Source organism: Apodemus sylvaticus, chromosome 11, assembly GCF_947179515.1.
Source record: "Apodemus sylvaticus chromosome 11, mApoSyl1.1, whole genome shotgun sequence".
Taxonomy (NCBI): Eukaryota; Metazoa; Chordata; class Mammalia; order Rodentia; family Muridae; genus Apodemus; species Apodemus sylvaticus.
In genome coordinates, this window is record NC_067482.1 from 45,576,468 (window position 1) to 45,584,216 (window position 7,749).

A 7,749-nucleotide genomic window follows, 5' to 3' on the forward strand; every position below is an offset into this window, starting at 1 on the left:
CAGGGCTTTTTGAGAGGTGGGAAGCCCAGGGCCTGCAATTTGCATTTCAGATGGAAAAGAACAGAATTCTGTTTTCCTCCTTTTCTGGTGCCTTGACAAACAAAAGGATAGGCGGATCCCCCCCCCCCCCCCCACACACACACACTTTGAAAAAGCACTTAAGTGCCAATCCCAGGAGCACAGTTTCCCTCATTTTTTTCTTTTCTTTTCTTTTCTTTTCTTTTCTTTTCTTTCTTTCTTTCTTTTTTTTTTTTTTTGGATTTGTTTTTTTTTTTTGTGATAGGGTTTCTCTGTGTAGCCCTGGCTGTCCTGGAACTCACTCTGTAGACCAGGCTGGCCTTGAACTCAGAAATCTGCCTGCCTCTGCCTCCCAGAGTGCTGGGATTACAGGCGTGCGCCGCCACTGCCCGGCTCATTTTTTTTTCTTAACAAAATCTTTTATTTGGTTTCTATTTAAAATGTAATGTTAAAAAAATTATAAGCATTTGATGATATGGGAGCAAGGCAAAACCAAGTCAAAGAGTGACATCCATTTAAAATAAATTAAAAAGCCCAATCAGAAAGATTCCACCATTCTGTAATCAAATGCATCCATTACATCTCAGTTGCCAAAGATTTGGAAAGACTCGGGCAGAAGGGGTGTGTGCTGGGTTCAGCGGCTTCAGCGAGAGATCTCGCCACCCAGCTTGTTGGGAAGCGCTCCCTCGAGGCTCTCCTGCTGTTGCTGTCTCTCTTGATCTGGCGCACAGAGCGAACAGGACATGCAGTCATCACAGCTAGATCCAGGAATGCCGTATCGGGTTTGGTAGAGAGTCTCCGTTGTTCCACACAGACAACATCCATTCATGTCAGTCACCACTTGACATCCAAGATGAGGGAAGCCAAGGGTCCCACAGAGGCACACTCTGCAGTCACTGAGGCAATCACACAGGCTGGTCTGACAGTTGGATTTTTGGGGAGCACGAACAAATCCAGGTTGAATCTCGATTGACCATTGGTGCCTGAGCCATCTTCAATACAAGGTCTCAAAAGATCAGGTAGTACAAAGAGTTTGGTCTCGGGGTTGGGTCTTACTACAAATGGAGACTCTGAGGAAGGGAGAGGCGATCAGCCCTGTGGAGGCCCATTTTCACTGGTAGCCATTTTGGTGCACTGTGGCCCTCACTTTAACAGAGAATTATTTCATCGGATGGACGATGGTGGTTTTCTGTGGCATGGAAAATATAATTGTTTTCTCTTCTTCGGCTTTCCTCTGGCATTCAGTTCCTGGACGAAGCCCTCACGACACCCAGGAAAATTGCCTGGTCGGGCCAGCAAGAGGGCTCAGGGTGTGAAGGTGCTTGTGGCAGAAATTTCACTACTAGAGTTCAGTCCTGGGGACCCACACAGTGGAAGAACAGTACCACTCCCTCAAGTTGTTCTCTGATCATACGTCCACCATGTCCCCAAACACACATGGCCCGAGCTAAAACTAAAATGTAATACAAACTTAAAAAATCCTGGTGTTCAGGGCCAAGACTGCCTGCGGCATGTGTGCTGCAGGCCTCTGGTGGTTGGCCTTCTTAATCCTGACTGCTGGGTTCTGCCCCCTGCACAGTACACACACCCCAGGCAACTATGGCTCCTGAAGGAAAGTTATTTGCGGTGGAGTTATTTGATGAAGACATGTTGGCATATACCTGCAATTCCAGCAGTCTGGGGGCAGAGAAAGGAAGACTGTTACAAGTTTGAGGCTAGCCTGGTCTACATAGCAAAAGGATCACAAGGAAGAAAGGAAAAAATGCTTTGGTGGTTATGAGCACTGGCTGCTCTTCCGGAGGACCAGGGTTCAGTTCTTAGCACCTATACAGTGTCTGACAATTCCAGTTCCCAGGGACCCAGTGCCCTTCCTTGTCTTTGCCGAGCTGTGTGGAAAGTTGTATTAAGGAGAGAGTCTCTGCAAGATGGGCAGACTGATGGGTTTGTTCCTGGGGTTTCAATGAAGGGGGCATAAAACGAGAGAGAGAGAGAGAGAGAGAGAGAGAGAGAGAGAGAGAGAGAGACCACCTGAGGGACCACACGCACACAGACATGGTATAGAATAGAGTTTATTCAGGGCAATCGGTGGCCAGAGGGGCTGTTCCTTCATGTCTTTTTTTTTTTTAAAGATTTTATTTATTGTTATATGTAAGTACACTATAGCTGTCTTCAGAAAAGGGCATCAGATCTCATTACAGATGGTTGTGAGCCACCATGTGGTTGCTGGGATTTGAACTCAGGACCTTCAGAAGAACAGTCAGTGCTCTTAACTGCTGAGCCATCTCACCAGCCCCCCTTCATGTCTTATATTTGTTCTCTGAGTCTGACCCAGGAAAGCAGGAGCCTCCCTTTCTGCAGGGTCTGCAGAAAGACCTCATTATCAAGAAGTCAGCAACTTTCTTAGCCCTGCGACCCAGGGCAGATGGGGGGGGGCTCTGGGGGGGGGGGGAAACTGTTAGGCAGGCTTAGAGAGGACAAGCCAGGAGTGGCCAGAAGGAGAAAGGTGACTCCCAGGGCCTGGGCCAAAGGAGGGTTTTGGACAGGAAAGGGGCCTCATAACACAGCACACTTGACAGGAATTGTTTAAGGCTTTAAACCTTTGCCAAGTAACGCGAGACAGGCCCTATAAGTATTTTAGCTATATATAGGGTGTAACCTGAAAGTGCCTCCTTCTGCGGAGGCTTTTGAACTGACAGTGCCTCCCTCCTGGGAGAAGAGAGTTGGGGGAAGGGGTCCTGCTAGAGACAGACAAAAGTAGGGGAGCACTGCCTTTGAAGAATTTCCTCCCTTTTCATGCCCGGGGTGTAACCAGAGACCAGTGTCAACAAAGAATCCCGCTTGGGAAAGCTTTTGTGCTCTGCTCTCTTTCGGGGCGTGACTCGGTTTTGCAGAGGTCAATGAATTGTAAATTGTATAAGTTTTATGTTCTCCTGAACTCCAGGGGAGTGGGGAGGGGGGTGGCTTCTGAGGGTGTGTGGGTGGGAGAGGGGTGGGTGGTGTCACTCCAACATCCTGGAAACTTGCTGTAAGACCAGACCTGGCCGCAAGAAATCCTCCCACTTAGAAGAGAGCAGGAAGTGTGTGTGGGTTTGGATGGTCACATCTGAATTGGCTCTAGCAAATACATCCATATGAAAACCTGAAAATAAGGTACGGCAGCACGTTCAGAGATGGGGATGGCAGTATAACCAGCTATTTGACTGCACGATTGCTCTCCTGCTCTTAGGACTATTCCTGTGCCTCCCGGAAGCACCTACTCCGTGCTGTGCTCTCACAGGTTGGGGCTAGTTCTTAATCACTGTGTGTGTGTGCCTGTGTGTGTGTGTGCGCGCGCGCGCGCGTGCGTGCGTGTGCCTGTGTGTGTGTGTGCGCTTGTGTGCGTGTGTGCCTGTGTGTGTGTGTGCGCGCGCGTGCGCGCCTGTGTGTGTGTGTCTGTGTGTGCCCACCAGAGATTGACATCTCCATTGTTCTCCTGACTCACTGAGGTCTCACAGTTGATCCCAGAGCTCCCTGAGACCGCCAGTCTAGCTAGCACGCTTTCTCTGAAGCTCCTTTCTCCCCTCCCCAAACGCTAAGATCATAAACAGGCCCCCATACCCATCTGCATTGACCTGGGTTCTGAGGAGCTGAACCCCGGTTCTCATGCTTTGCACAGCAAACACTTTGATCCTGAGCCACGTCCCTGCCCCCTCCCTGGTTCTCCTTCTTGTTTCCCAGCCCTCCAAACTCCTACACCCTCTGGCTCAGCAAAAGCACCTTAGTGCTTTGATGGGTGTCTGTCCCATTCCAGACCCTGCACTGAGTCCAGAACAGAACGACTGGGCTTTCACTCTCTCAGAATGTGTAATCTGTGTTGGAGGAAAGCAGAGAAAAGTGAAAAGCAGTTGGAAAAAGTGATGTAATGTATCAGTAAAAAAAAAAATAAATAAAAAGAAACATAAGAGACACCCAGGAGGCGGAGGACACTCAGGGAATGGGGCTCTGGAGGGAGCACTGAAGGCTGATCTAGACAAGGAGGGTGGGGTGAAGGGCCAGGGGCGGGGAATACAGCTGATGGGAACCCATTGCAGCAGACCTGGGGACCTTGTGGGGTCACTGCAAAGTCTGAATTTTCTTGTGGGTGAGGTGGGAAGCCTCTGGAATGTCTTTAGAAGGGAGACAAACGTTCTGGCTGCGGCTTTAAAAATAAATCCTGAGGGCAAACGTGGAAGCAGAGAAACGTGATATGGCGATCTGCGCAAGAGGTGATGGTGGCTCCGCGAAGGATTTTCCAGACTTGAAGTCTCCAGGAGGGAGGGCTGGCGAGGTTTCCTGCCGAGTGGGATTCTAGGCTGGAGAGACGCAAAGCCGAGGGGTCTTCTTCCCCTGAGCGGTCTGAGCAGGGCGGGGTGTGGACGGACCCCTACAAGTTAGTCTAGGATGGTGTCGTTTTCTCATGGTCGTTGTCAGCAACCCAGTTTCACCCAGATCTGGAGAAGAAAACATGGAGAGTAACGTTCAGGCTGACGTTGCTAGCTCCGGCACTAGTCTGGGTGAAGAGAAGCCAAGGAGTGTGGCCCGGGCCTGGGCTTCTTCCTGCAGGACTCAGGAGGAATTTGGAGGTGTCAAAGGGCGATCAGGCCAGAGAAACCCCGTGGGGAGGAGTCCTGGCTTCTGCATGCAGAATGACATCATTTCTTCTTCCATCGGCTCATCAGTTCAACATTTATTGAAAGTTTTTGTGCTCATCCACTATGCTAGGTGCTGTGCACAGAGATGAATGAAGTCCTATCTGGTAGAAAGTCATATCATGCTGGGCAGTGGTGGCGCACACCTTTAATCCCGGCTCTTAGGAGACAGAGGCAGGTGGATTTCTGAGTTCGAGGCCAGCCTGGTTTATAGAGTTCCAGGACAGCCAGGGCTACACAGAGAAACCCTGTCTCATAAAATAAAATAAAATAAAATAAAATAGAAAAAGAGAAAGCCATATCATAGGTACAAATGCTGGAGATAGAGGATATACAGGATGCTTTGGTAGTGGAGATTTAAGCCCCACCCACTGTGTATGTGTGTGTGTGTGGGGGGGGGCTTGAATATACCAGATATGCAGATGGAGATCAAAGAACAGTCTCTGGGAGACCCGTGTCTCCTTCACCTGGAAGATGGGCCCCGGCTCCCCTGGAGAAGGAGCTGATAATTCTACATCCAGATCTGCAGGCAGGGGAGAGAGAGAGAGAGAGAGAGAGAGAGAGAGAGAGAACTGCTAAGCCTGGCTTGGGCCTCTAAACCTTAAAGCATTCCCTCCCCCAAATACTCCCTCCAACAAGGCTACACCTAATCCAACATGGCCACACCTCCTAATCTTTTCAAATACTGCTGACTAAGCACTCAGATATGTGCATCCATGGTGGCCATTCTTATCCAAAGCACCACATTGATATTCAGACCTAGCTAGCGCAAGAGCTTCAGGGTCGTTCTGTACTAATTACTCCTGTAAGTCTCTGACCCGCTCTACTGAGGTTCAGATTACAGTTTGCCTCATGACATCCAGTTTTTCATATAGATTCTGGGCATTGAGGTGCACATGTTTTTATCTGTTGAGCTATCTTTGGGGCCCTATGTCTGTATTTTCTTGGTTTTCACTCATACAGTCTTGGCTTCTGGCTTTTTTTTTCCCCCCTCAACATATTTATTTGGCTCAGATATGTGTAGTGAGACAAATTAAGAGAGTCTGGGAGGGCACCTTAGTGGCCGAGAACATTGCACATAGATAAGGGCCTGGGCTTGGGTCCTACTACTGACATAGTTATGTATAAAATTAGAGATCTAGAATGATGTTATCCTTCAGAGTGCATTTATTCTCAGATCTACTTGGTTTCTGGGCTACTAGTACTATGGGATGGTTTTAATCCAAGTTCTGGGGTTCTAAAGCTGACTTTCTAGGTCCAAATATATTTGCTAGTGTTCCTTGTTTCCCTTTCAAGTCTCTTCCTGAAGAAGCAAAACAGTTGCACCAGTTCTATCCTGGAGTGCTGGTGTTGGGCCCTGTGATTGTGCAAGGTGCTCTCTCTCTCTCTCTCTCTCTCTCTCTCTCTCTCTCTCTCTCTCTCTCTCTTTCTCTCTCTGACAGATTTTAATGTAGCCCAGGTTAGCTTCCAACTCAGTATGTAGCCAAGGATGACCTTGAAATAGCTTCCAACTCAGTATGTAGCCAAGGATGACCTTGAAATAGTGCTTGCCTAGTATGAACACAAAGCCCTTCAGATTTGACTCTCATCAATTAATCTGGATAATTGGAAAGTGCCTAATATTGTATGAGTTTATTGTCAAAAATGTGTTTGGCATGTTCCTTTAAAGTTCTTTCTGCCAGGTATACTGACACACACCTTTAATTCCAGCACTTGGGAGGCAGCAGCAGACAGATCTCGATGAGTTTGAGGGCAGTCTGGTCTACTCTACGTGGCAAGCAAGTTCCAGGACAGCTGAGGCTATATAGTGAAACTCTGTCTCAGGATGAAAAAAACCAAAAAACAAAAAAACAAACCAGGGCTGGAGAGATGGCTCAGGGGTTAAGAGCACTGAGTTACAGATGTTAAGAGCTCTTCCAGAGGACCTGAGTTTAAATCCCAGCAACCACATGGTGGCTTACAACCATCTGTAATGGGATCCAATGACCTCTTCTGGTATGCATGAAGATAGAATAGTCATATGCATATTAAATAAATAAATCATAAAATTATTTAAAAAATGATAAAAAAAAACCCCAAATCATTCAAACTAAACCAAACCAAACTAACCAATCAACCAAAGAAAGAATCAAAAACCTTCAACCCTCCACAAAAAAACGCAACCAAGAAAAGTCATTCAAACCAGAAAACAACACAAAATCCTTCTTTCTATTTTATTCTTTTAACCTTAAAAGATAAATAGTTATTATTAGGACATTTTAAAAGAGGATTTATTTTTATTATTTTTAATTGTGAGTGTGTGTGCCTGTGTGTGTGTGTGTACACATGTGGGTGTGTGAGTGTGTGTGCCTGTGTGTGTGTACACATGTGGTGTGTGAGTGTGTGTACACATGTGGGTGTGTGAGTGTGTGTGCCTGTGTGTGTGTACACATGTGGGTGTGTGAAGTGAGTGCAGGCACTCATGAGGACCAATGCTGTGGGAACTGGAGTGGCCGATGGGCAGGAGACAGTGCTGGGAACCGAACTTGGGTCCTCTATGGGAGTGCTAAGCACTCTAAAATGTCGAGTCATTTCTCCAGCCATCTCTCCCCAATTCTAGGGGATTTTGAATCAATTTTTTGTTTCTCTGCAGCACTAATTAGCATTAGGCAAGACAAAATCTTTATTGGAGTTTTTACTTGAAGAATAGGATTGAAAAACAACTATCAGATTTTATTAAGACCAGTCTTGTTTTGATCAAGGTGGTACTGAGAAATTTTCTTCTCCATGTCTCACAGCTGTTAAACAGCAAATACTAAAACAACTACAATTAGGATCAGACCTTTTATTCACAAAGTAATTTATTCACAAACAGTAATTCAACACATTCAATTTCTGAGCTCTCATAACATTCATAAACATGTCAAAAGAGAGCAAACTTACATTACTTTTTCCAACATAATATTTTATTGATTCTTTGAGGATTTCATATCATACACCCTATCATGTTCACTTCCCAGTGACCTCCTTCTCTGTCCACCCCTTGTGACCTCCTTCCGGCGAAACCAAAACCCTAAACCAACCA

At 46.8% G+C, this 7,749-nt stretch overlaps 1 pseudogene; it reads right to left on the reverse strand.

Moving 5' to 3' along the window:
• Positions 1-594: 594 nt before the first annotated feature.
• LOC127696748 (placenta-specific gene 8 protein-like) lies at positions 595-1,010 on the reverse strand (annotated as a pseudogene).
• Between the last annotated feature and the right edge of the window lie 6,739 nt (positions 1,011-7,749).